Source organism: Capsicum annuum, chromosome 10 (genome assembly GCF_002878395.1).
Source record: "Capsicum annuum cultivar UCD-10X-F1 chromosome 10, UCD10Xv1.1, whole genome shotgun sequence".
Lineage (NCBI taxonomy): Eukaryota > Viridiplantae > Streptophyta > Magnoliopsida > Solanales > Solanaceae > Capsicum > Capsicum annuum.
This window is the reverse complement of record NC_061120.1, coordinates 55,190,594-55,218,067: the sequence shown is the minus strand read 5'-3', so window position 1 is coordinate 55,218,067 and position 27,474 is coordinate 55,190,594. Positions and strand designations below refer to the sequence as shown.

The 27,474-nt window shown below is 37.5% G+C and overlaps 1 long non-coding RNA gene across 1 annotated transcript; it reads left to right on the top strand.

The window, feature by feature from the left end:
- The first annotated feature begins 892 nt into the window (after positions 1 to 892).
- On the top strand, positions 893 to 10,995 carry LOC124887974. Its single transcript, XR_007045661.1, has 2 exons — positions 893 to 2,576; positions 10,686 to 10,995. It is a non-coding gene; the product is annotated as an uncharacterized LOC124887974 (long non-coding RNA).
- The last annotated feature ends 16,479 nt before the right edge of the window (positions 10,996 to 27,474 follow it).

The following is a 27,474-nucleotide window of genomic DNA, read 5'->3' as shown; positions in this document are numbered from 1 at the left end:
TTAGGGAAAATATTCTATCTCAATGGAAAATACTTCAGTTTAAGGAGGTTCTCTTAACCGACATAAACCATGCGAGCTATATGGAGTCCAATGTTTTGTCCTCCTAATGAAGAAACCTCACATTGGGGAGAGGCGTCATACTCTTGCCAAGGAGTATAACCTCAAAACAGTGATCACTTATCTTGGCCTCGAGCCCAATCATCTTAGCCTCAGGCCCAAAATCTCAAACCTATGGTAGCACGTAGTTCTGGGGTAAGAAACCATGGTAACTTACCCAACTCGATGCTAAATACTACTCTCTTTAGTTTATCTCGCTCATCTAATGGAAATCCACTTTCAAAATAATCTCATGGTTCATAAGAACCCAATAATCAAATCTGTAGTCTCATGAGGTAGAGTGGATTTCAAAAATCTATGACCATTAGGTTAAAACATTTCTCAATAATCTAAAAATACTCAAATCATGGGTGCTTATAGCATAATAACTCATAAAATTACAAGTCTCAAGTAGGACTTAATGACCCATAATTCAAACTCAAGTTAAAACTTATCATAATGCGTAATAGATAGCATATAGATTCATAATTCATGTAGAAATCTGGAAGTTACAGTAATTTGTCTCAAAATATCAACATACTCATATACTTCAATTTCTAGAACTTTGAAACTCTTAAATTCTCAAGGAGGAACAACATAGGGTATAAACCTAGCTTCAATATCTTAAGAAAATATGCCAAATCATACTATTTGACTTTTTATTCATGGGAAACATCAATATATTGCAATCAATAACAATGGGTGAAAAAAACCCTAATTCAATATCATGTAAAATCCCATAGATTGCAGAAAATTATAGTTTAAATAAGCCTTTGGGCACAAGTGTGAGAGGATTGCCCTTGTTCAAAATCCCACATACCTTAGATTTTGAAATTAGATGAACAAGCTTGCTTCAAACTCTTTTTCTTACTCTTGAGAGAGCCTTGAACTTGGAGAACTTAAATCTTAACTCAATTTGTACCATCTATGGTGAGATCTTGGATTTCTTACAGAAGGGTTTTAGATTTGATCTTGAGGGAGTAACCCTAGCTCTCTTGTGTTTTGGATGATGAATGAAGTTATTTGCTTCATTTGGAATATATCTGGTTGATAAAAGAGTGTAAAGACTGAAAAGTCTCTTTTAAAAATAACTTAAAATACTAAACGGGGGCTGCGACGGTCAAAGCAATGGTACGTCGCTAGCCTAATGGTCCATCGGATCATCCATCGCACGTTGGTCAAAAAAAGAACATACTGCATCGATGTGATTGTATCATCGATGGTCCGTCAAAAACTCGATTGTCCGTCGGAGCGTCCATTGCACGTTGGCCAGGATGAGGCCACACTGTCTCAGCAACGACGGTCTCAGCAACGGTCCATTGCAATTTTGATGGTCCGTCATCCTGTCCATCACACTTGGGCCAGAAAAGGGAGTTACTACCTTGGTTACGACGGTCCGGGTAATTTTTTGTCGCACACTTGACGGTTCGTCAGCCTGTCTGTCGCATCTGGGTGATTCCGAAACTCTCAGTAAAATGGGCATAACTTCCCACCTCAATGCCGGATTTGGATGAAATTGGTATCATTGGAAAGCTAATTCAATTCTCTACACCACAGGAAGTCATTTTTAGGAAAATTCAACAAGATTAAAACTCTAATCACTTGGGAAGTCTCTTTTCAATCTTTTAGGATCGGAATTACACTTCATTTGAAACGCTCAAGGCTTAAACTACAAGGGAAATTTGTGGGGTTTTACAATATCTCCCCCTTGTAAACATCCATCCTCGAATGTCTTTAGTTAGACTAAGAACACAGGAAAATAGAGTACACATAGCTGAAGCAAGTTGCTAAACTGGCTCAAAATCTCTCTAAACTCTTGAATATCTCAGAAATTGCAAGAACTCATGCAAGAATAGATATATAGATGAACTTTAGATTAGAAGGGCTGAATTAAGGAAAATAATACCTTAGGATTGATCTAAATTCACGAAAAAGAGGTGCGGGTACTTGACTCGCATGTCTACTTCTGCCTCCCAAGTAGTGCCCTCAACTAACTGGTTCTGCCACAACACTTTGACCAAGTAAACCTCTTTGTTCCTTAGTCTACGGATCTGAAAATCTAGGATCTCAATGGGAATCTAATCAAATGAAAGACTGTTCTGAATATCAGCACTTTATGAAGGATCTACCACAACGGAATCACCAATATGCTTAGACAGTGAGACCCCCTATTCAGATCCATGTATGACGGTCAGTCTGATGGACCGTTAACCCAGCGATAGACCATTGCACCCACTATCATAGTCCCATTCAGTTTTTTGTTAAGTTATTTTAACTGAGGTATTTTGGTATTTTACCACCCACTTATATATACCCGGTTATACCCGATTTTGGCTTATTTTGTTTGTTATTATTTCAACAACAACTTTAGGGTTTCTCTCTGAAATTAATCCCCAAGAATAAAAAATCCAAATCTTCTCCAGGAAACTAAGAGATTCAAATACCTCAAGTTCAAGAATACCAAGAAAAACTCTGCCCAGGTATGCATAGTGTTTATTCATGGACTCCTTTTATCCATGAAGTCCTAAAATCTCTTTTCCAAATTCAAGTTATGGATTTTCTGTATGATTTCATAATTGGGCTGTTCTTGTTCACGTTGATAAATGAGAAATTGAATTTTACTCCATGTTGGGTGATAATTTCTATGTGGGTTTAATTATTACAGATATAGATTTATGCAAACCTATGACTAAACCCTTGAATAATGAAATTAGAGCGTGACCATGATGTTTAATTGTTGTACAATGATATTTACATATACCATGCCTACAATATGTTTGATTTAATGCCTAAATGAAGGATAAGTGCTTGACTAGCATGTTTTCATGGAATCCCCATGCATGTACAAGATTATGCCTATGATATGTTTGATGAAATGCTTCAATAAATGCATTATGGTGATTATTATGTATTCAATCAAGTCATGCTTTGTCAGTTTATTTTTATCAAGTCTTGGGGTACTTGTACCCGAAATATTAGAGTCATGTCATGTTTTCATGATACTCTCAGTCAAGCTATGTTCCTTAGACTACAGACAGTCTTATGACTCAAGAAATCTCTATGATCTCATGAACTCAGTCAGTTGTCAGATATCAATACTATTCTGTCAGTCAATGGAATTTAGTAACTTAGCTCATGTTCAGTTCAGTAAATTATGTTCAGTGTCTATTCAAATGGGAGTAGAAATTAGCACCGAGTGAGCCCAAGGGTGGGAACTCAGCTGTTATATGAGGCTGTAATTTTTAGAAGCAATCCTTACATTCCAGAGCTATGTAGCCAGCATAGGTTGAGACATCATAGCCTGCTATATGAGGGTAGATGAGGTTGCTTAACCTATTATATAAGGGTTCCCACCGTTCTTACTAGAGTTACCAGTTATATTAAGGTTAGTCACATGTTGTCCTTACTAGTGGAGCGGTATTGACACCCTTCTAATCAGGGCACAGATTGGACCCTAGTTCAGCTATTATAGTACATATAGGGGCATGTCGATTAGATAAATACTTACTATAGTTTTATATTATAGAATTAGGATTGTAAGATACAGTCAATTGGTCTGAGTAATAGAACTCAGATAGTTCTACAAAATTCAGGACTGTTAGATACAGTCAAATCAGATACAGTATAGAATTCAGATAGTTCTACAAAATTTAGGCCTGTCAGATACAGTAAACTCAGATACAGTGTGAAACTCAGCTAGTTTCATTAGATTCAGGACTGTCAGTTACAGTCACTCATGTTATTAGTTAGATCAGTATCAGTAGGTCATGTTATCAGTATTCAGATTTAGTAATTATGTTATCACAATACCAGTGTCAATTATTATGTCTCATGCATGTACTATTACGCTCATGATAGTTAGTCTGTTAGTATAGTTGTTCATGCATATGAACCCCATGCATTTAATGTACCTCAATGTAGACCAGTATATTCAAAGTACTGATGCATTCATGCTATGGTGTCTTATAGCATAGGTTTAGAGACATAATCTCGAGTTCAGTAGTAGATTCTAGTCTCAACAGTCAGAGTTAGAAGTGAGTCCTCATCTTTTGAGGACATTATTCCTTATTATTTTATTTATTAGTTTATTAGTTGGAGTTAGTTGGGGATATATCCCATCAACTCATTACTCAGACAGTTCAGTTAGTTAGAGGCTTTCTAGACTATTATGTTTCAAACTTCAATACTTTCAGTTTTGGTTTTGGGTATTCTATTACCCCACACAGATGTTATATTAATTAGATTATGTTCAGATATGTGAACTTTATGGCCTTTCAGTTCATGTTTCCATATTATTCAGTATTTTATGTAGTATATAGGTACAAATATCAGAATGGGTTAGCTTGTGGTCCTTCTGGGTCATGAGCACCATGTAGCATTTCGGGTACCAGATTCAGGGAGTTATAAACTTTGTATCAGAGCCAGGTTTTATAGAGTCCTAGGAAGTCTGAAAGCTGCATCTAGTAGAGTCTTGTACATGGGTGTATTATGTGCTACATTTTTGTGCAGGAAGCTATGGGATGTCTTAGAAATAGTTTCCCTTCTTTCAGTATTCATGTCATGCCAGTGAGCATAATCTCAAGTCAATCTCTCAGTATAATCCATTTCTTCTCTTTATTTTAGAACATACCTCCCAAGAGAAGAACCCAGCCTGTCCAAGAAGATCCCTTGGACGAACATGTTTCTCACGCAGAGTTCAGAGCTGCATTCACTACTCTTGCTAAGTTAGTTTCTGCTCAGAATGAACGACCAGCTGTCGTTCCGACCAATCCAGTGGCTAATTCAACTGTAGCCAGGATTCGGGACTTCACCCGAATGAATTCTCTATCCTTTCTTAGGTCTAAGATAGACGAGGACCCTTAGGAATTCCTAGATCAGGTGCAGAAGGTTCAGACATAATGGGAGTTACTCTTGTTGAGAGTAGCTGCATATCAGTTACAGGATGTTGGTCACACTTGGTTTAAATAGTGGAAGTAAGAAAGGCCTGATGATACAGGGCCTGTTGAGTGGGAGGAGTTTACTTCTGCTTTCCTTGATAGATTCTTTCCCCTAGGTCTTAGAGAAGCTAAGGTGCTAGAATTCATTAACCTCAGGCAGGGCAATATGATAGTGAAAGATTATTCTCTTAAGTTTACTCAATTAGCCAGATATTCCCCTTATGTAGTTGGAGATAGCAGGGCAAGAATGAGTAAGTTCATTTCAGGGAAGAAGCCAGGCTCATGACTCATGCTCAGCAGATAGAGGAGCAGAAGATTAAGATGAGGGAGAAGCAGAATAAGAGAGCAAAGAAAGGTAGTTTCAACTTTGCTCAGCCTAAATCAGAAGGAGGAAACTGTTCTCAGATTAATCCTAAGTCATCAATTCTAGATCCTTCTTTAGCCAGTGCTCTAGTTTCTAAGTTCAAAGAGGGTAACAAAGATAGAGCACTAGTATCTAAGTCTAGGGTAATATTAGCAGTGCCCGCACTTATCCTCTTTGCCAAACTTGTGGTAAGCACCATCAGGGTATTTGCAGAGATGGCAGTGGTATTTATTTTAGATATGGCAAGCCTGGCCACAGAGTCAGAGACTGTTCTCAGCAGGTCCTCAGGGTCAACAGAATCGCTCCTCAACGCAGTCCGGTCGCCTGAATCAGCAGGGTGCCACTACCAGTCCTACTAGTGGGCAATGCCTAAATTATCTCTATACTCTCCATTCCTGGTAGGGTCAAGAAAATTCTCATGATGTAGTTACTGGTACGTTATAGATCTTTCATGTATATGTTTATGCTTTGCTAGATCCTGGAGCTTCTTTGTCTTATGTTACTTCTTATATAGCAGTCAATTTCGGAGTCAGTCCTAAAATTCTAGTAGAGCCCTTTTCAGTTTCTACCCCAGTGGGTAAAACCATCATAGCTCAGCAGGTATATAGGAACTGCCCGATTATGATATTTCATAAAGTCACTTCAGCAGACTTGGTCGAATTAAAGATGACTAATTTTGATATCATTCTCGGTATGGATTGGCTTCATTCCTTCCATGCCACAGTTGACTGCAGAAATCAAATAGTCTAATTTCAGTTCCTGAATGAACCCATTCTAGAGTAGAAGGATAGTGTATCTGCTTTCAGAGGGCATCTTATTTCCTACCTTCGGGCACAAAAAATAATATCTAAAGGATGTGTCTATCATTTTATTTGAGTTAGGGACATTAGTTCTAAGACTCCCAGCCTTGAATCAGTCCCAGTCATGAATGAATATTCAGATGTCCTTCATGAAGATCTTCTAGGAATTCCTCCTAAAAGGGAAATAGACTTCGGCATTGATCTTTTTTCAGATACTCATCCTATATCTATTCTGCCATACAGAATGGCACCAACAGAATTTAGAGAACTAAAAAGACAGTTGAAAGATCTCTTAGATAAGGGATTCATCAGGCCCAGCATTTCCCCATAGGGTGATCTAGTATTATTCATGTGCAAGAAAGACGGTTCTCTCAGAATATGTATAGAATACCATCAACTTAATAAGGTCATGGTCAAGAAAAAGTATCCTCTTCCCAGAATTGATGACTTATTTGACCAACTTCAGGGTGCCAGCTATTTATCTAAGATAGACCTCAGATCTGGCTACCATCAGCTCAGAGTCAGAGAACGTGATATTCTGAAAATAGCTTTCCGTACTCGGTACGGTCACTTTGAATTCTTAGTTATGTCCTTTGATCTTACTAACACCCCAAAAGCTTTCATGGACTTGATGAATCGTGTGTTCAAGAAGTACTTGGACATGTTTGTCATAGTCTTCATAGATGATATTCTGGTCTATTCCAGCAGTGAGCGTGATCATGCAGACCATCTCAGAACAGTACTTAATACTCTCAGAGATCATCAGCTATTCACCAAATTCAGTAAATGTGACTTTTGGATAAGGTCAGTAGCATTCCTTGGTCAATCATTTCAAGTGATGGAATTAGAGTTGATCCTCAAATGACCGAAGCAGTAAAAAACTGGCCCCGTCCTGTCTCTCCATCAGATATCAGGAGTTTCTTAGGTTTGACTGACTATTACAAATGGTTTGTTGAGGTATTTTCTTCTATTGCATCCCCTATGTATAGATTGACTCAGAAGAAAGTCAAGTTTCAGTGGTCAGATCCTTGCGAGAAGAGTTTTCAGGAGCTGAAGACTCGACTTACCTAAGCTCTAATTTTAGCTTTTCCAGATAGTCCAGATGGGTTTGTAGTGTATTGTGATGCATCCAGAGTAAGTTTGGGTTATGTCCTCATGCAGCATGGTAAGGTCATAGCCTACGCCTCCAGACAGCTTAAACCTCATGTGAAGAATTATCCTACTCATGATCTTGAGTGAGCCGTCATAGTCTTTGCCTTGAAAATTTGGAGGCATTATCTATACGGTGTTCATGTAGATGTTTTCATAGATCATAAGAGCCTACAATATGTCTTTTCTCATAAAGATCTCAATCTTATCAGAGAAGGTGGTTAGGCTCTTGAAAGATTATGACATGAGTGTCCTCTATCATTCGGGCAAGGCCAATGTAGTGGCTGACACTCTCAGTAAATTATCTATGGGTAGTGTTACTCATGTTGAGGACAGTAAGAAAAAGTTAGCGCAGGAAGTCCATCATCTTACCAGACTAGGCGTTCTCTTAGTCAATACAGATGAGGGTGATGTATGGGTTCAGAGTAGTTCAGAATCATCTCTAGTTTCCGAGGTGAAAGAAAAGCAAGATAGAGATCCCAGTTTAGTCAAGTTGAAAGAGTCAGTCAAGGATGAGAAAACCGGTGTTATACGTTGTCAGGGTCGTCTATGGGTTCCAGCTGTAGATGACTTAAGGCAACGAATTCTTGCGGAAGTGCATGGTGCGCAATACTCTATTCATCCAGGGGCCACAAAGATGTACTACAACTTGCGGACGATATATTGGTGGAGTGGTATGAAGAGAGACATTGTAGAGTTTGTGGATAAGTGCTCTACATGTTAGCAGCTTACGATAGAGCATCAAAGCCTAGTGGTCCTATGTAGGAGTTCAGTATTCCTACTTAGAAGTGGGAAGTTGTGAACATGGGCTTCGTTATGGGTTTACCTCGAACTCATTATCAGCATGATTTAGTTTGGGACATTGTAGACAGAATAACCAAATCAGCTTATTTCCTTTCAGTTGATACCTCTTATTTAGCCGAGGATTATGCCAAACTCTACATCAGGGAGTTGGTCATATTGCACGGTGTTCTGTTATGTATTATCTTAGACAGAGGTACCAAGTTCACCTCTCATTTCTGGAAAGCATTCCAAAAGGATGTTGGTACCCAAGTTCATCTTAGTACAACCTTTCATCCTCAGACAGATGTTCAAGTAGAAAGGACCATTCAGATGTTAGGAGATATGCTAAGGGCATGTGCAATCAACTTTAAGGGAAGTTGGGATGACCACTTACCTTTGATTGAGTTTACATACGACGACAACTATCATTCCAGTATTCAGATGGATCCATTTGAAGCTCTCCATGGTAGGAGATGTAGATCTCCAATTGGTTGGTTCGAGGTTAGTGAGGCGTCAGTTATAGGGCCTGACTTGGTATTCGACGCCTTAGAAAAAGTTTAGTTGATTAGAGAAAGACTTCGGGCTGCTCAGAACCGATTGAAGCCTTATCTAGATGTTCGTAGAAAATATCTCGAGTTCGAGATTGGTGACTATGTCTATCTGAAGATCTCTCCCATAAAGGGAGTGAAGCGATTCGACAAGAAGGGAAAGCTCAGTCCCTAATATGTTGGTCCCATCAAGATACTTAGTCATTTTAGTAAGGTAACTTATGAGCTCGAATTGCCTTCAGATCTAGCTTCAGTTCACCAGTCTTCCATGTCTCTTTGCTCAAGAAGTTCATAGGTGACCTAGAAGTTGTAGTCCCTATTCAGAACAAGGTGTTCAGAACAGCCTCTCTTATGAAGAGATTCCAGTTGAAATCTTAGACTATCAAACTCGTAGATTAAGGAACAAAGACGTCCCTCTAGTTAAACTTGCACCTGGAAAGTTTCGACAACTCTCGGTAAAACAACCATAACTTCCCACCCTGATGTCGGATTTGGAAGAAATTGTTATCATTGGAAAGCTAATTCAATTCTCTACACTATAGAAAGTCATTTTCAGGAAAATTCAGCAAGATTAAAACACTAATCACTTGGGAAGACTCTTCTCAATCTTTTAGGGCTAGAATTATACTTCACTTGACACGCTCAAGGATCAAACTATAAGGGAACTTTGCAGGGTCTTACAACCATATTATATCATTGACGTTATTCTCAAGTCCATGCGTGATTTATATGATATTAGTTAAGATTTAAAGAATATGATCAAGCTATATTAGATGTATCAGTTGTCATGACTAATAAGCATTATTTATCATGATTTTGTGGATTTCAGTCTATATTAGTTTGACATGACATATTTCTTATTAAATTTATTATATTTAAAGACTTGTCATTTTATAGATTCCTTGTATATTGATATTTAGTATTTAGAATTGAGTTATGAAATTCCTTATTACATTTAGATTATAAAATTTCTACTATTAGTTGTATTTTTCAGAGATGACAGGTTATAAACACCCAATGACTAGGATATCATGCATTATCAGTTAAACACTCATTCTTCAATTTTTATGATTTAGAATGCTTTCAGATAAGTACTTATACATCAGTCTCAAAACATCAGTATTATTGAGATATTTAGTATATTAACACTTATATTCAGTTCAGTTGGGAGTAGTATTTAGCACGAACGAACACAGGAATGAAGGATCCCCTATCAGTTAGGCTGAGACCTTTAGTAGAAGTCTCTAAGTCCCAGAACTACGGTGCCACTATAGATACTAAAGGGTCACCTATCAGAATAGGCTTGAAACCTTAATACTTTTGGATATCAGTTTAGTGGTACCACATCAGATCAAACTTTATACCTTGGCAAGGTATATTTGGCCACTTTTGATTGGGTTTATACATCGAACTCCATATTTTGCTCACATGGTTATATATCGATTAACAGTATGTCCCATAATTCAAACTTAGTTATTGAATTACCTTATAATTAGTTTCCTAAGTACATAATTAATCAGTTATATGTTTATTCACATGATGATTGCATCAGTTCACATCCCATAGTTTCAAACTCAGTATTTGTACATGACCCTCAGTTTATTTTTTTCCTTGCGTTTAAACTATGACTTCCATATTATCATTGAATACTAGTATTTGTGTATTTCATATAGCATCATTGTACTTTAGTTCAGCTCCTATGCAATCAATTAGTATTCAGTATGATTTTATAGCATGTTTTGCACGAACATTAAATTATTAAAATATTTATACTGCTACAACTTTCTAATTTTTACAAATATTTTAGAACATGATTCAGAGATTTCATTATGCATCACAATTTTTCATATAGACATTGTTTTAAATACTTATTTTAGTAAATAGTTCATGTCCTTGAGTTCAAAGCATGTTTTAAGTGTTTTCATAACTAGTGCATATCTCACATTTTCAGTACATTCTAAAGTACTAATTGCATATCTTTTTTTCCTACATTTTTCATGTGATGTAGACTCAGGTTCTCACTATCAGGATAATAGTCGATAAAGTTATAGCATTCAACAAATATATGATGAGTTCTCTTATTTCAAGGACTAAAGTCATTTGCAGTTCCAGTATTTCATTTTCTTATTCGTAGGTATCAGTTAGGGATAGTTGGGGTCATGCCCCAGCTACCTATAGTCGGTATTATCAGAAGCTTTATAGATATTCAGTTAAAGTTATTATATGTTATTTTAGTTCCCTTTTTTATTTTTTAGATTATCATGTTCTAAACTTTTAACAGTAACATATTGAATCTTATTTCATGATTATGCTTCCCCTCAGTTTGTTTAGCTTTCATATATGTTTTTATCAGTTGTTCAAGCATTAAGCAAATACCATGGGTTAGATTTGGATCACTTGTGGTACTAAGAACCGTGTTACGACTAGGGGTAGTCTTGAATCATGACAATGTCGAACCACGAAGAAGGTGAATTGGTTACAACACGGGATCTTGTGATACTTGAATTGTTGATCATGTTCACCGCTTTCCAATTTTTAATAGAAGAATGGTTGGAAAGATTAGGTAATCAAGTAGAAACTCTTGAAGCTAGGAGTAGGGATGCTTCTTTAACTCCTTCGACTAATTATCATTTTGGAAACACAAGAGAAGTTTACAATGACTCCTCCACTCTAATTTCACCTGATGCTCTATCCCACATCCACCGATCCTCTAATTATTACCTAAAATATAAATTCTAGCCTTCAATATGTCTAACCACCACTATATGCTCATCTCCATGCAAAACAAGTTGCTTAACCACCACTAAAGAGACCACCACCACCATATCACCCCCACCTATTCTGATATACCCATCAATCCACAATATCTAACCATTGAGCGATGACCTACAAGAGGAGTTTCAAGATGAGTTAAAAGGAGTAGATGATGAATACAATAACCGAATAAGGGATCATTGCTTACATTTCCATGGTGCTAGTAGAGTTATATGAGCAAGGCATAATACTATCCCTCAATTGGATAGGCAACAGGGATTTGAAGGCCGAGAACTCCATGAAGAAAACTATAGTGAGGATTCATATGAGCATATTGGGGCTCATGGACATATTGGGGGTCGAGACATTAGTATTAACTCCATCAAGGTAACATTCCCTTTTTTTTAGTAGTGAAAGCAACCTTGACGTGTTTCTTGATTGGGTGACATAATGTGATCGAATATTCTTCACTAATGAGATGCTCGAGGTGTAGAAGGCATCTTATGCTATTAATCAATATGAGGGGTTGTATATACTGGGTGGGAAACTCAAGAGAAGGATAGGAGATTACATAGTTTAGCTCCCACTCTCAGTTGGAATGAACTCAAAAATATCTTAAGGTCTAAGTTTGTCACTGATCAGTATCGCCCAGAGATACTTAAGAAGGTCTACACTTTACAATAAGGCACAAAGAGTGTGAAATAATTCTATGATGAGTTCCAACTTGTGAATATAAGAATAGACTTTGAAGAAGATCCTTTGTATGTTATGACATGATTTTGAGTAGGGTTGAGTAAAGAGATTGCTTCCAAAATAAGATTGCACACTTATCATGATATTGATGAAACTCTTAAAATGGCTATTGAAATTGAGTTGGAACTCAAGGAAGATAAACTTGAAAAGTCAAGAGGCTACAAAGGATCTTGAAACTACAAAAAAGGGGGACCTTCCTCTTCCACTTAGTCAAAAAACAAGGTCACCACACAAGAGACCAAGAAGACATTGGTCCAAACTACTCAAGTTTAGAAGGCTACTACCAAAGTAAATTCTACATAAAGAAAACACTTCTAAACCTCTCCGATGTTTTAAATGTCAAGGATTTGGTAATAGAATGGATGAATTCCCCATCTAAGGGTATTTGTTGTTATGAATAGTGATTCTTGTAATATCGACAATGTATATCTTATGAAGGGAAATGATAATAAGGGTACTCATGCCGTGGAGGATGATAATAAAAAGGAGGAGAGTGAAGAATATGGTGATGTTCTATTAATTTTTGGTTGACTAGAAGGGTTTTGATCCTCAACAACATTTCTCAAAAAAGGAAGCTCACCCTCTCAAACTATGTAGTGAGAAGTACAATGAAAGCAAGCCTTGGACAAGCCAAACCAAAGGGAAAACCTTTCTACTCTAAGTGCCTCACCAAGGGAAATGTGTGTTCCTTAATAATCGACCGAAAATTCTGTGCTAATGTTGTAAGTAATACTTTGGGGGATATTCTTCACCTTCTTATCATGAAAAACTTTACTCTTAAAAGCTTTAATGGTTGAGTGAATATGGGGAATTAAGGAAAATAGTCAAGTTGTGATTAAGTTTAAGGTTAGCAAGTACCAAGATAAAGTTCTGTGTGATGGTGCCAATGCAAGCTTTTCACCTATTTCTTAGTCAAACATGGCAATATGATATAGCTACTAATCATGATAGTCACACCAATTAGTATTTCTTTGAACATAGAGGGTATAAGCACATTCTTTATCCTATGACACTAGTACAAGTCAGTGACATGTACTACAAGTTGATGGAGTTAAAGGAGAAGGGTAAGGGTATGGATACTAGTAGTAAGGTCAAAGGTACCAGGGATGAGAGTGAAGGGAAAGGTAGTACTAAAGGGAAAGAGACATAGGCCTTTTTGGTGATCTTTAAGGAGAGTAAGGATGAGTTAGAGGAGAGCCATCCAGTGGTCCTTCTAATGCATGGGGATTATTCTTTTCTTAGTAACGATATAACTTCTTCTCTTCCTAGTTTTATTTCTTCTCTTTTATAGGGCCACAAAGATGTGTTTCTCTAAAAAACGTCATAAAGGATTACTCCCTATAAGGGGGATTGAGCATCAAGTTGATTTCATCCCAGGGTCTTAATTGCCAAACAAGACAGCTTATAGGCACAATCTGGAGGATACCAAGGAACTACAAAAGCAGGTGGATACACTCCTTGAGAAAGGGGTGGTATGCGAGAGCGTGATCCCCAGTGCAATACTGGTGATTTTTGTTCCCCAAAAGGATGGAACTTGTTGTATGTATGCGGATTGTCGATCCATCAATAAAATAATGGTAAAGTATCATCATCCCATTTCTCGACTTAATACATGCTTCATGAGTTGAGTGACTTTTGCATATTCTCCAAAATAGATCTTAGGAGCGGTTACCATAAAACCAGGATGAAACCCGAGGATGAGTGGAAAAAGACATTCAAGACCAGATTTTATCTCTATGCATGGTTGGTGATTCCTGTTGGCCTCACCAATGCTCCTAGTACTTTCATGAATTTGATGAATCATGTGATGAAACCTTTTATTAGTAAACTTGTAGTAGTGTACTTTGATGGTGTGTTGGTGTATAGGAAGACAATGGATGAACATGTTGATCATTTGAAGTGCGTGTTTGATGTCCTTAGGCAAGAACAATCTATGCTAACATGTCTAAATGCGCTATCGGTGTTGATGAAGTTGTTTTTTTGGGGTTTGTTATGAGTACAAGGGGAGTTGAGGTTGATGAATCAAAAATAAAGGATATTAAGAATTGTCCCATTCACACATCCATTGTGATGTGTATAGTTTTCATGGATTGGATAGTTTTTATAGGTGGTTTTTAAATGATTTAGCACCATATCTATCCCCTTGACTAAGGTAATCTGAAAGGATACATACTTATTTTGAGGGTGAGGAACAAGCACAGACTTTTTCCACCTTGAAGTACATGCTTAGTTCTTTACCATTATTGCAATTATGTTGCTCTCAAGTGCATATGAAAGTGTATGTGGTCCACTAAGTAGTAAAATGGCCTTAGGAAAGCCAAGTATCAATACCACAGTGACTTTTATTAAACAACTACTCAATTCTAGTTCAACTAACAAGATTAATCAAGTGAGAAAGTCATAAAAAGAGTTTAAGAGTTATAAACTAAACAATACAGTAAAATAAAGGTTTAAACATTTATGGGAAGAAAGCCCAGGGTAAAGGCACTGTGAACAATCATACTCTGTAGTTGAACATCATTGGTTAGGTTAAGTATCTTGGTTATTGGTTCACGAGTTCTATACTAGCACTATGGTCTTCTGAACCTATCATCGATTATCTAACTCAACCCCACAACTACATCGTCGAGAGGGTATGCGAGAACTAAGTCAAATGCACTGATACTCCATACCTTAATTGAGCCAAATAGGGCACTTAAGTATATTCCTATCCTAAGTACAAATCAGAACATCAACAAATGGAGATTACGATCCTATTCTAGTAATCCCACGTTCTACCATATCATTAATCCTTTTAGGTTCATAATAGAGTTAAGCATGTGTGCTAAGGGTTGCGAATCCTTAAAAGTGTGATAATAAGGATAAATAAACAACCAACAACGATAAATAATCAGAACCAAATCAACTCATAAAAATAGTAATCATCTTCTCAGTCTCCACCCCAAAAAAGAGTGTTTAGCTACTCATGGATGTAACAAGAATCATAATACAATAATCCATGTATAAATCCAAGAATAAACTAAATTAAAAGAGTAGAAACCCTATTTTCAGACTCCTTGATCATGTTTTAAAAACCTAAGGTCGTCCAAGATGTTTACAATAGAGTTTAAGTGTCCTATTTATAGGAGCACAAAGCTGTCCGATTTTAACATAGAGGCGTGCCAAGACAATATCGTGCCATCTAGGAAGAATGGAATGGTCTAATCATGGTGAGATACTGTGGTTTTCATATTATAATGAAGATAAGGGTGTACCATGGACTTAACGCGGCATCTAGGATGCGTCGTATGCCAATGACTCCGAAACACCCAACTTCGCCCAATGTTTGTCCCATGCGTTTGTCCTTCTAATCCAAGCTTTGTGGCATTGTTTATACTTGATTTCCAGATTGTGTCACCTCCATTTCTCATCTTTATCAACACAAAAATCTTCCTAATATTAAACACCAAAATTTAGAGTTCAAAACAACGTACAATCCAAGACGATGAACTAGTAAAGAACATAACTTAAGCTAAGAGTACTAGTTTTGTCCTTTGAACTTAACTTCCTATTTTGACTCAAAACTCTTTATAAACACACCTTAAACATTAAATTTACATAACATAACACTTATATACTTATTTTTACAAGAATTAACTCAGTAAGCACAATAGAAGTCCTCAAAACTAATCTATATAAGCGTAGATAACAACACTGAGGTATATTAATCCACCTCAGATCATCACCCCACATTTAAAGCCTTGTTCGTCCTTGAACAACTCTTCAGTTAGGCATCAAGATCATGATAAGACTCCAATACAACTACTATAAGCAATACACTCATTCTATCAGTACAATGGCTACACAAATAGCAAGTTTTAGACACAAACATGTCTTGTACAATTGAGAACTCAAGAATACTACTTCGAAACATCCTAAACTCAAGAATTGGCTTACAAGTTAGGAAACTCATGTATACTACTCAATCACAGGGGTCATACAAATTCCCCAACTATTATCAAACAAGTTCCTTCACAATATGAGAGTTACCCTTAGTTACTCACAAAGATGCAATTATCACATGAATGGGTACACGAATCAAAATATGTTCACTCTCACAAAGAATTCACAAGTTACATAATATTAAACATAACTTACCCTTAGTGTAGTACTCCACTAATATCAAAATGTTAGGACTTAGGAGGTCTTTAAGGGTTGTAATATAATCTAAGGGACAAGTAGGAACTATTTTGTCCAGTAATAACGACTATCTCCCTAAGCGTTTTAATAGATCACATGATACATTAAGATCTCTTTATTAACAAGCAATTTCCACCATATCAATCTACCACCTCTCTCATTTACCCCCATATCATTAAGCTCATTCACAAATACTATACAAGAGAGTGTTTTCTATCACACATGATTAAATTTAAGCATATTTTTCTTCTATCTCGACCACAACACATCAAATATTTTTAAACACCAATAGCTACATACTATGGGGCTTCATTTTTTACCCTTTTATTCTTATATTTCAAACTCCTTAACCAACCTAATTTTACACTAAAGTGCTTAGGAGCATTGGATCAAATTAAGGTTAAGGTTAATCATATAAAGGGAATAGGCAACCTATGAGACTACCAAAGAACACAGTCTAAAGGTTCAGTGAGGCTAACTAGGATTATGAACAAGGGTGTGTAAAAGAGGGTATGAAACCAGGCTATCAAAGAATTTCCTATATCATCTACTAAACCCACACTCTTTATTTTGCTTTGCACAAACACTAGGAAAATTCTAGACATGAAATGCAACAAAAATACACAACAACCTTGCATCTATATGACACATGCTTAAATAAAGTAAGATCATCACAGAATCTCAACCAAGAAATCATACGAATTCAACATTAAGCCAATAAAATTCAAGAGTCATAAACATGATGCTAGGAGTCTCAAAAGTAGTAATTCACACAAACAACATGCTTTTTCATACAAAACCACTTGCATCATGCAATCACATATATCACCTACAATAACATCCCACTTATTCCTAATAGAAAAATTTAAAATTAATTTCTAAAAATAAAAAGAGATATCGAGTTCAACAGGTTCCCCCATGAAAAAGAACGAAAAAAAATAACCACGTGGTGGGTGAAGTATGCACCTATTAAACTGACACCCATAAACTAAAAACTAAAAAGATTTTTTTTAATAATTTTTTTAATTTTTTTCAAAACTAACCCAAAACAAACTAAGAAAATAGCTAAAAATAAGACCCTACAACATCACTTCACTCAAAAACATTAGAATTTCCCCACCCATACTCAAAACTTACTTTTTTCCCAAAGTAAACTCAAAATCAAGGATAGAAATACTCTCTGAGGCCTCTAGGCCTAACTAGTAGCATCTTCAAACATCAAGAGGGTCTGAGGATGCCATACTTAGTCCTTTCATGCTCCTTAGCTCAGGTCCATTAACCTGTGACACAAGAAAAACAAAAAATACGTAGAGTAAAAACTAAAATACTAAAAATAAAACGTACCTTACCTTGGGTTTCCACCCAAGAACGCTTGATTTAGTGTCGCTACATGACCAAACATCACTACTTAGTCGAATTCCTTCTACTTCTTTCTTCTACTTGGAGGCCATCTTCTTACTCATTTTTGAACTCTTGAGTGTGTACTCTTAAGGTCAACAATTTTTTCAACAGTATCCTTTTCAAACTCATCAATCATCATCACTTCAGGCTGAGGTGGTGGTTTTAAAAACTCAATGAAATATTATAAAGAGTTCTTTGGAGTGGCTCCACCACCCATACTCATCCACTTCCATCACTATAATTATGCATAAATCTTTGTAGTGGGAAGGTGGATTGAGTGGCTCATAAACTTTAAAGTCAAGCTCTTCATCATACAATCTCATCTTAAGAGTGCCCTCTCTTACAAACTTGATGAGCGTGTCCTTAATGATTCCTTTGGGATGGAATTTGGTTTGGTCTGCCATTTAGAGTAACATAGATCATGGTCTCGACTTACCCAACCTAAGAGTGTTGAACACTGATAAGGGTATAAAATTTATACTTTCCCCTAAATCACTCAAAGCATGGAACACATCTTTGTCACCAATTTATATGAGAAGGGTAAAACAACACGGGTCTTTAAGCTTCTTAGGCATTTTCTTCATCATCACTGAGCTACACTCCTCAGTAAGTGCCACTGTCTCAACTTCCTGTATCTATATCTTGTTAGTCACCATATCGTTTAAGTAATTAGTATACTTAGGCATTCCCCACAAAACATCTTAAATAGGAAGGTGAATGTAAAGCTCTCTAAATGTGTGAAAGAACTTCTAGAAGCATGCATCCTTCTTTGTCTTCTTAAGAATCTATGGTAAGAATGGTTGTGGTGTCTCATTATTTGTACAACAGCTTCAGTTTTTGGGTACTCAAACTTCCCCAAATTATCAGTATTTTTAGGTGCAACCTGTTATGAAACCAACTCTGCCTGTACCTCCGCATTTGTCTTTGGAGGTTTATCATTTAGCACCTTACCACTCCTTATGGTGATTGCCATGAATTTCTTCAAATTTTATGTGGAGTCACTTGGAAAAGCACCTTGGGGCTAGGTATTTTATGCCTAAGCTAGTTGCATCAACTGTTTCTCTAACTACTTCTGATCCACTTGTTGATTTTTTATTTCAGCATCCACTTCTTCTTGCTTGGCCAGGATCTCTTTAAAGTCTCCTCAATGTTACTGTAATGACCTAAAATCACCTTCCAGGATGTCACACGGTGCTTAAGGCTACAAGCAGCCCTAAGCTAACCTTTTAAGCCTGTTTCTTCTAATAACACTCATTTCAAGATGAAATAATTCAAACACTAGCATAGTCATATCATATGAAAGGAAATACGGACAAAATGCTTGGTCCAAATGACCAAGCAATATCGGAAAGTTCAACACAACCACAATCTGATAACTAGTCTAACAAAGCCTCTACTATTCCATGAACTAGAGAGCTGTTGGGACGGGAACCCAACTGACTCGAAATGACTCGAAATGAATTGAAAGTAAAAACATAGTATCTCAAATATAGAAATGTAGGTCCTCAAACCATGAGGACTCACCACTATAGGAATGTATAAGATAATGTAGCACATAGACATATATGTAGATCAGCACTTGGGAGTGTATTAAGTATATGGGGGTGCATGCATTTATATAAAACAACATCAATACTCTTTAATCAAATCATGTATGCAATAAGTAACGACTCATATGGATTGAATAAGTATAAAATATAAAGCTCATGAATCATGTAGAATGAAGCATGTAACACAAATCTTGTGAGTCATCTTAGTTTAACTTTGAAATCGGTAATCATCTCTTATTCTCATTACCCATAGGCTAAAGGAAACTTTAAACAATACTTTCAACTCGTTCATATGTCTTATGAAGAGTAAAACTTCTTTAATGCTCAAGAACTCATAACTCTTTTGAAGTCAAGAACTTGGAATTTGGAATCATATAAATTTGAAACATACTTGAAGGCATTTCATTCACTTTAGGATAATATCTTGTTTTAAGCTTTAGGGAAAAATACTTATATCAAGGGAAAATACTTTAGTCTTAGGGAGCAAATCTGCAAATTTACTATTAGGAAAATAACTTGTATCAAGGGAGGTTCTCATAACCGACATAAACCATGCGAGCGACATGGAGTCCAACATTTTTTCCTCCTAAGGAAGAGACCCCACATTGGGGAGGAGCATCATACTCTTACCAATGAGTATAACCTCAATTCAGTGATCATGTATCTCGGCCTCTGGCCCAATATATCGGCCTTAGGCCCAAAATCTTAAACCTACGGTGGCACGTTGTTCTGGGGTAAGAAACCATAGTAACTTACCTAACTTGCTACTAAATACTATTCCCTTTTATTTATCTCGCTCATCTCATGGACATCCACTTTAAAATAATCTCATGGTTCATTAAGAACCCAACAATCAAATCTGTAATCTCATGTAGTAGAGTGGATTTCAAAACCCAATGACCATTAGGTCAAAACATTTCTCAATAATCTCGGAATACTCAAATCATGGGTGCTTATAGCACAATAGTTCATAAAATCTCAAGTCTCAAGTAGGGCTTAGTAACCCATAATTCAATCTCAAGTTAGAACTCATCAAAAGCATGATAGATAGCATTTAGATTCATAACTAATGTAGAAATCTGGAAATTTCAGCAATTTGTCTAAAAATCTCAACATACTCATATACTTCAATATCTCAAACATTTCAACTATTAACTTCTCAAGGATTAAAATCATGGGGTATATACCCAGAGGTAAGTTCTCAAGAAAACATGTAAAAATCATGTCATTAGACTCTCAGTTTAAGGGAAACATCAAAAGCTTGCAACCAATAACAATGGGTGAAAACCCCCATTTCAATTTCATGTAAAATCTCATAAATTACAGAGAATTGTAGTTTAAATAAGTCTTTGGGCACAAGGGTGAAAGGATTACACCTGTTCAAAACTCCACATACCTTAGATTATGAATTTGGATGAACGAGCTTGCTCTAAACTCTTTTTCTTACTCTTGAGAGAGAGAGTTCTTGCAACCTTTGAACTTGGGAAACTCAAATCTCAACTCAATTTGTAGAGTCCATGGTGAGTTCTTGGATTTCTTGGAGAAAGGTTTTAGATTTTCTCTTGAGGGAGAAACCCTAGCCTTTGGATGTTTTAGGAGAAAATGAGGCTTTCAAGTTCGTTTGGAATATATCTGAGGGTTAAAAGGGAAAAGACCCATAATCCCCTTTTAAAAAGCACTTTAAAATACTGAACGGGGGTTGTGAGGGTCGAAGAGATGGTCCGTCACTAGCCTGACGGCCCATCGGGTCGTCCGTCGTATGTTGGTCAGAAAAAAAACATACTGCCGCAGTGTGATGGTTGAAGCGACGGTCCATCGCTCAGCCTGACGGTCCGTCGCTCAGCCTGATGGTCCATCGGATCATCCATTGCATATTGGCCAAGATGAGGCTACACTACCTGAGAGCGACGGTCCCAGAGATGGTCCGTCGGATCGTTCGTCACTCTCAGTAAAACGATCATAACTTCTCACCCCGATACCAAATTTGGAAGAAATTGGTATCGTTGGAAAGCTAATTCAACTCTCTACATGACAAAAAGTCAAATTTAAGAAAATTCTATATGTTTTAAACACCAATCACTTAGAAATTCACTTCTCAATCTTTTAGGGTCGGAATTACACTTCGCTTGAAATGCTCTAAGGATCAAACTATGAGGGAACTTTGTGGGTTCTTACAATATCTCCCCTTTGGAAACATTCATCCTCGAATGTCGCTAATTAGACTAGGAACACAGGAAAAACAAAGTACACATAGCTGAAGCAATTTGCTAAACGGCTCAAAATCTCTCTAAACTCTTGAATACCTTAGTAATTGCAAGAACTCATACAAGATAGATACATAGATGAACTTTAGATTAGAAGGGCTGAATTAAGGAAGAACAATACCTTTAGATCTATCTAAACTCGTGGAAAAGATGTGCGGGTACTTGGCTCGCATATCTGCTTCTGGCTCCCAAGTAGCGCCCTCAACTGACTGGTTCTGCCACAATACTTTGACCAAGGGAACCTTTTTGTTCCTCAGTCTATGGATCTGAAAATCTAGGATCGCAACAAAAATCTCATCGAATGAAAGACCGTTCTGAATATCAGTACTCTCTGAGGGATATACTACAACAAAATCACCAATATGCTTTTAAAGTATGGAGACATGAAATACAGAATGAACAACTGACAACTCTGCAGGCAACTCAACCTCATAGGCTACTTTACCAACATGGATCAAGACTCTATACGGGCCAACATAACGGGGACTAAGCTTTCCTTTTTTACCAAACCTCTTTACCCCTTTCATGGGTGAAATCTTTAAGTATACCAAATCACCTACCTCAAACTCAAGATCTCTTTTCCTCGCATCAGCATAAGACTTTTGACGACTCTGAGCAGTCTTCAACCTCCCTCTAATCAACTTAACTTTCTCCATAGCTTCAAATACTAGATTAGGCCCAGTCATGGTAGCTTCACCCACTTCAAACCAACCTATGGGTGATCTACATCTCATACCATACAAGGCCTCAAATGGTACCATCCCAATGCTAGCATGGTAACTATTGTTATAGGCAAAATCTATCAATGGCAAATGCTCATCCCAACTACCTTTGAAATTAAAAGCACATGCCCTCAACATATCTTTCAGGGTCTGAATGGTCCTCTCAGCCTGACCATCTGTCTGCGGATGAAAAGCGGAACTCAAAAGGACTTGGGTACCAAGATCCTTCTGGAATGCCCTCCAAAATTGAGAAGTAAATTGAGTGCCCCTATCTGAAATGATAGACGAGGGAACTCCATGCAGCCTGACTAACTCTTGGATATATAATCTAGCATAATCCTTAGCTGTATAAGACGTGTGCACGGGCAAGAAATGCGCGGACTTAGTCAGCCTATCTACAATAACCTAACTCTTGCATCACACCACCAGGTCCTCGGTAATCTACCTTAACCTTTTGGAATGTTGCACACATTGCTACGAAGTCGGCTATATCCTTTTTCATACCATTCCACTAATAGATCTCCCACAAGTCGCAGTACATCTTGGTAGCGCCGGATGAATAAAATACCGCGCACCATGCGCTTCAACCATAATCCTCTGCCTCATATCATCAACACATGGAATGGACAATCTAACCCGCAATATTAACACGCCATCTCTCCCTTAGGAGAAAACCTCAACTTTTTGGTCCTTAACTGACTTTTTCAGTTGGACCAAACTAGGATCTCTGTCTTGCTTCTCTTTCACTTTCGAAACTAAAGAGGATTCGGAACTACTCCATACCAAAGTACTTTCCTCAGCTGAATCAAGCAACCTAACACCCAATCTAGCCAAATAATGCAATCACGAGCTAACTCTTTCTTACTTTCCTCTATATGGGCAACACTACCCATAGACAACCTGTTAAGGGCATCCGCCACTACATTGGCCTTGCCCAGGTGATACAACACACTCATATCATGTTCTTTTAACAACTCTAACTACCTTTTCTACCTAAGATTCAACTCCCTCTGAGTAAACACATACTGCAGGCTCTTATGATCAGTAAACACATCAACATGGACACCATAAAGATAATGTCTCCAAATTTTCAAAGTAAAAACCACAACAGCTAATTCAAGATCATGGGTCGGGTAATTTTTCTTATGCAGCTTCAACTGCCTAGAGGCATAGGCTATAACCTTACCTCTTTCCATTAACACACAACCCAAGACATCTCTAGAGGTATCAGAATACACCATAAAAGCATCTGTACCATCAGGCAAAGTCAACACAGGGGCTGAAGTAAGTCGAGTCTTCAACTCTAGAAAAATCTTCTCATAGGAATTTGACCACTGGAATTTAATTTTCTTTTAAGTCAACCGGGTCATGGGAGATGCAATAGAAGAGAAACCTTCAATAAAACAATGGTAGTAGCCCGTTAGACCCAAGAAACTTTTAATGTCAGATGGAGAGATAGGTGTAGGCCAATTTTTTACAGCTTCTGTCTTTTAGGGATCAACTTTAATACTTTCAGCTGAAACAATATGACCCAGAAAGGCTATAGACCTTATCCAAAATTCATACTTACTAAATTTGGTAAACAACTGGTGATCTCTAAGAGTTTGCAAGATAATTCTAAGGTGATTTGCATGATCATGCTCACTGTGGGAGTAGACAAAGATGTCATCTATGAAATATAACAAATATATCTAGAAATTGCTTGAACACTCGATTCATGAGGTCCATAAAATCTGTTGGGGCATTGGTTAGCCCAAAAGGTTTGACTAGAAACTCAAAGTGACCATAGCGAGTTCGGAAGGCTATCTTTGGAATATCTAATTCCCTCACTTTAAGTTGATGATAGTCAGATCTAAGGTCTATCTTGGAGAAATAACTTGCACCTTGCAACTGATCCAATAGGTCATCAATTCTAGAAAGAGGATACTTATTTTTTACTGTGACCTTGTTAAGCTGACGATAGTCCATGTACATATGCAAAGAACCATCTTTCTTTCGTACGAATAAGACAGGTGTGCCCCAAGGAAAAATACTGGGCCTAATAAAATCTGTATATAAAAGATCTTTGAGTTGCTCTTTCAAATCATGTTGCTCTACAAGTACCATATGGTATAGCGGAATAAAACTATGAAAAGTATTAAGAAGAAGGTCAATCCCAAATTCTATCTCTCTATCAAGAGGTACCCCTGGGTGATATTCCGGAAAAACATCTGGAAACTCATTAACAATATCGACTGACTAAATAGTTAGAGCCTCGGACTTAGTATCTTCGACTCTAACTAATATTAGCTTTTTGGCTTTGAGATAGGAGGTAAAATGACTCTTGGGAGATACCAAACTCCCGGACCACTCAAAAAATGGCTCATCAGGGAATTGAAACCTGATCACACGGGTACGACAGTCTATAGATGCATAACAAGAATGAAGCCAATCCATACCCAGAATAAGGTCAAAATCCACCATGTCTAACTCTATCAAATCTGCAAGTGTGACTCTATGAAAAGCAGTAATAGGACAATCTCTATACACTTGTTTAGCGACAACTGACTCTCCTACTGGTGTGGAGACTAGGAAAGGCTCAGGAATCCTTTTGGGACTTATTTTAAAAGTCACAGTCACAAGTGGGGTCATATCTGAGAGACTTGACCCGGGGTCCAAAAACACATAAACATCAAAACAAAAGACATGGATCATACCATTAACAACATCGGGAGAGTACTCCTGCTCCTGACGGGATGATAAGGCATAAAATCTATTTTGGCGCTGACTGCCAGTAGTGCTAGATGAAGTGCCTTGAGTAGGGGCGGGATGGGGTACAAGAGCTAGTGCACTAGTAGCCTGTGCCTGAGGTCGGGCAGCTTTGTTCCCCTGTCTAGCATAAGAACAATCTCTAAGTCTGTGGCCCTACTTGCTATAATAAAAACTACCCCTCAGATCTACGAAACACTCACCAGGATGATCCCAACCACACTTAGCACAAGGGGGATAGCAGGTCCTGTTACCAATATTGTTCTACGACCTACACATAAAGGATCTGCTCTCTTGATCCTGCCTGCTTCTAGGTGTGAGAGTACTAGCTGATGAAGGCAATGGCATAGATAGATGCCTCTAAAACTGAGGGTGGTTCCCTCCATGGAACCTAGGCAGGTTGTACTCATGCTGCTCAGATCTAGCCCTCGTGTTACCCCTCAATTGATCTCTCTCCCTAATCTTATTCGCCTCTATCTGCTGGGTATGCATCATCAACCTAGCCAGATCCATATCCCTTTGCAGTATCACAATCCTACACTCATTCAGTACTAACCCAGAAATGCCACTCACGAACTTGCTCATAGTAGCCCAGGTGTTAGAAATCAAATCAGGAGCATACTTGGCCCACTGGTTGAACTTTACAATACTCCTTAACAATTATGGAGCCCTGCCTAAAGTTTATAAACTCCTCAATATTTGCTTCCCTCATATCAAGAAGAAAGAACTTATCCAAGAATGCATCTTGAAACACCTGCCAAGTCATAGGAGCGGCATCCTCACCTCTATCCATCCTCCACGATATGACCCAGTCATAAGCTATGTCCATCAACCTGTAAAACACCAACTTAATACATTCTTCCTCAGAAACATGCATCACCTACGTGATATTTGTCACCTCCTCAAGGTACAACTGTGGATCCTTACCTGCCTTGGACCCATAAAACTCTTGCAGATTCATCCATATAAAATCATGAATCTTAGCCGCAGCTACATCTCCTCCCTGTTGTTTAGCAACTGTAACCTGGTTATTGGCCCAAACATTAGCGGTGACTGCTTGGGCTAATGCCTGAAATGCCACCTGAAACTTAGCATGAGACATAGTCTCATTCAAAGGATCAACAGGTGGGGGTTGCTCATCATCGTTCCTGTGGGCATTCTCTCTTCGGAGAGGCATTTTTGGAAATAGAAGAGCACAAATTATTAGATGAGAGGGACAGTTGTAGGCATGATAGAATCCAAAAGAAAGAAATAACTTTTCCTAAAACGTATTGTAGCTTCTTGCTCATAGATATGGTGCGCTACACACCGATGGTCAAGACTCTACTCAACGCGGCTTATCAGACTCCCTAGGACTTCTTTAAAACCATAGGCTCTGATACCAAATTTTTAACGACCAAAAATTGCCTCCCAGGACGTCACGGTGCTTAAGGCTACAAGTAGCCACAACATAACCCTTTAAGCCTCTTTCTACTAATACCACTCATTTTAAGATAAAATAATTTAAAAACTATCATAGTCATATCATATGAAAAGAAATAGGAAGAAAATGCTCGGTCCAAACGACCAAGAAATACCAGAAACCTTAACACAACCATAATATGATAACTATTCTGACAAAGCCTTTACTAATCCATGAACTAGAGAGCCATTGGGACAGGTCCCCAACTGACTTAAATTGAACTGAAAGTAAAAACATAGTCTCTCAAATATAGAAATGTCTTAAGATAGGTCCTCAAACCATGAGGACTCACCACTATAGGAATGTAGATAGAGGTACTTGAAAGTCACTAATAAGGATGGGACTGAGCACCTGAACCTACATTATAAGATAATGTAGAACATAGACATATATGTAGATCAACACTTGGGAGTGTATTAAGTATATGGGGGTGCATGCATTTATATAAAACAACATCAATACTCTTTAATCAAATCATGTATGCAATAAGTAATGACTAACATGGCTTGAATAAGTATAAAATATAAAGCTCATGAATCATGTAGAATGAAGCATGTAACACAAATCTTGTGAGTCATCATAGTTTAACTTTGAAATCGGTAATCATCTCTTATTCTCATTACCCATAGGCTAAAGGAAACTTTAAACAATACTTTCAACTCGTTCATATGTCTCATGAAGAATAAAACTTCTTTAATGCTCAAGAACTAATAACTCTTTTAAAGTCAAGTACTTGGAATTCGGAATCATATAAATTTGAAACATACTTGAAGGCATTTCATTCACTTTAGGATAATATCTTGTTTTAAGCTTTAGGGAAAAATACTTATATCAAGGGAAAATACTTTAGTCTTAGGGAGCAAATCTACAACTTTACTATTAGGAAAATAACTTGTATCAAGGGAGGTTCTCATAACCGACATAAAACATGCGAGCTACATGGAGTCCAATATTTTTTCCTCCT